This window comes from Medicago sativa, chromosome 8, assembly GCF_051527215.1.
Source record: "Medicago sativa cultivar Bolivia chromosome 8, Bolivia_mono, whole genome shotgun sequence".
Classification (NCBI taxonomy): Eukaryota; Viridiplantae; Streptophyta; class Magnoliopsida; order Fabales; family Fabaceae; genus Medicago; species Medicago sativa.
The window spans coordinates 75477579-75480685 of NC_140756.1; positions in this window are offsets into that span (position 1 = coordinate 75477579).

Here is a 3107-nt window from a genome sequence, read left to right on the forward strand (position 1 = left end):
ACATACCTTACCCCAGCAATCCTCTTCTCTCCCACCATCTATTTATCCTTCCCCTTCCTTTTCCCCCATCACCTTGCACCACTGGTTTAGCTTTATCCCACAGATTTTGCTTTACCCCATCACCTCCATCTTCTTCTGAAGCAGGTGTAGTTTTACCACAATCCCCTTCCCTAGACAAGAAACATACCTTATTATAAATGTATCGATATAATAATAAAATGAGATTTTATGTGTATCAATTTTGTTCTTTTATTTTTGTTTATATTTGCATTTATTTTAAGATTTTGGCATCTAAAAAAATATAATGTCTTCGAAGACTAATTAAACCCAGCGTGAATTCAAATAAAGTTGTGTATTAAATAAATTCAAATAAAGTTGCGTATTGAATAAATTTGAATAAAGTTGCACAAATACATAAAATTAAATCAAAAAATACACAATTTTATTTAGTTTTAATTTCATCTACATTACATTGCATTCTCCCTAAATATACGCGGTATCGTCATGATGTTGGATTTAAATTAAATTGTTGAAAGTTTGCGAGAAAATGTCAGCATTGAAGTGTCTTATACTTAGTGTAATGATTTGAAGCGCCCTTTGAAAATTCAAAAGAATGGATATAACACATGTTGCATTCTACCTAATGAGTTGTGCAAATTTTCCCATCAAATTCCCTCATATAAGATGAGTAATGACAAACATGAATGCATTCCAAGAGGTTATTTTGAACTTAATCTTGCTGTCGTGCCAACTGACAAGTTTCAATTGACAGAGGAGCATGATCAAGTACAAAACAACATCTTAGAGGTGCATTTCCTTATGTCCCACTCATCTTATACGAAGGAATCTGATGAAAAAATTTGTACAACCATTAGGTAGAATACAACATATGTTTTATCCATTCTTTTGACTTTTCAAAGAGGCTTGCAAATCTTTACATTCAGTATAAGACACTTCAAAACCAACATCTTCCGCAAACTAACGAAAATTAAACTTAAATTCCAACAAAATAAAGACACTACATAATAATGATGCTACCTAAACATAATCTTGTGGCAAAATCAAACTCTTGAGAATATCTTCAGGTGATCTCAGCAATGTAGCTTCCATCTAAATCCTCGGGAACATGCGTTCCTGACGATATCTGGAGAACATGCTCCTCACGCATTCATCGTCTGTCAGCATTATCTTTTCGGTCTGCAAATAATCGGGACGTGCATACTGAAGGTCCTCCATGCTCCTTGTGTCTCCAAGAATGAGTCCTTGATTGATTTCATTCAGTTAATCCTTCAGATCCTTTAGCGTGACATCGATCCGAACCTTGAGCAAATGAGGGTTTCCACCGTTGAAACGTACTTGAGCTTCGAACAAATTGTCCATTGTTTCATATCTACATCATAAGAAATTAAACAATCAATGAAAAACTCGTTCAAACATTCATCAAACACTTGGAATGCATATTATACATAAACCCTAAAACTCATAACTACAATATAAACATGCAAACATTTAAACAATCAAACAATATAAGTCATTTACATGTAAACATTGTATCATTTCTTGAAAAAAAAATCAAAATTTAAACAAACCCTAAAAGTAAAAAAAATACTAATTTAAGAGGAAATATCTAACATATAAACATAAAAGGTTAACGGCGTTTGATTATGAAAATTTACTCGTTATTGGAGTGTTGTTGGATTTGAACTTGAAGAAATTAGGGATTTGGTTGATTTGAGAGAGTTTTCGGAGATTTGAGATGAGAAATGAGCTGTTGTCACCTTCAAAGGGACAAGTAGCGTGAGTTAACTCACGCTAGGTTCAGCGTGACTTAACTCACGTTGTGTTTAACACATGCGTGACTTAACTCACGCCAGAGGCATTTTCATAAGTGCAGTAGAGAGTGAGCAAAACGTGATGGGAGAAACATTTTTCAAATAATGATAGTGGGTCAGCCTAAATAGTATAGGGACAGAGGGAGTAAATCGAGTGGATCCTTACTCCTTGTCAATTTTCCATGTCATGGTGTAAAACATTGTTGATATCTTTTTTTGCCCAAATTACGACGAAACTTATTTTTAAATCGAATTCCAAATTTCTTTTTTTCTCGCTCTATTCCATCTAAAGTAGCTTATTAGATATAAATTGTTATTACACCAAAAAAAAAAAAAAGATATAAATTGTTATGACTTATGTGTTTTCATCCAACATTTTAAGATTTTGGAATATTTAACGGGTCTTGCTAACCAGTGCCCTAAGGGCAATGGTTAAGAATTCCATTAATAGAAACTTTGTCTTGGAAATACAAGTCTTTACTTTTTTCTTATCAATGATTACACTACTTTTCGATACAAACTTACTTATTTTAGTACTTTAACCAATGCCCAAAGGACAATGGTTAACATTTCCCATATTTAACTTATGGAATGGCTAAAAGTTAAAACATTGCCTAATTGCAGTGAATAGGACTTCCTTAATTGGCAAGAGGAAAGAAGAATGAGAGAAATAACTCAGTAAGACTGAATTGACTCAAATTAGTGAGAGGCTAATTTGAGTCTTTTTAATATTTGACATATAATTAGACGTAAATAAGTCAAAATATTTGGAGGGACTAATGTGTTCCCTTTATATATTTGTGAGGGACTATTTTGAGTTATATTTTTTCTCGTAGACTAAAATGACCCGCATCCACAAAAATTGGGTCCAATTTGATTGGCATCCTATCTGCAAGCTATCGTGAGAACCATGGATGATATATCTCTTGAAGAGATCCTCACATTCAGACGCACATTAAATCAAAGCCACTCTGATTTTTTGCCAATATGATTTTTAATGAGGACATATTCGATGAGTTGCCTTACTTACTAAGTTCTGGACTATAACAAGAGAAGGCATATTTAACGACTGGTAAAAAGTACGGCTAAGTATGAAACAAAGTTGAACCAGTTATCCTACTAAGCCAAGTTGAATCAATAGATAGATGTGAAACTCTTACTGAAGGAACATGTATAAGGACAAGAAAGATATCACGGTAAAAAACATAGAGAAAGAGGAGGAAGTCAAAATAAATTTGGAGTACTTGTTACTCCAAATATGCCATGAGCAGATTC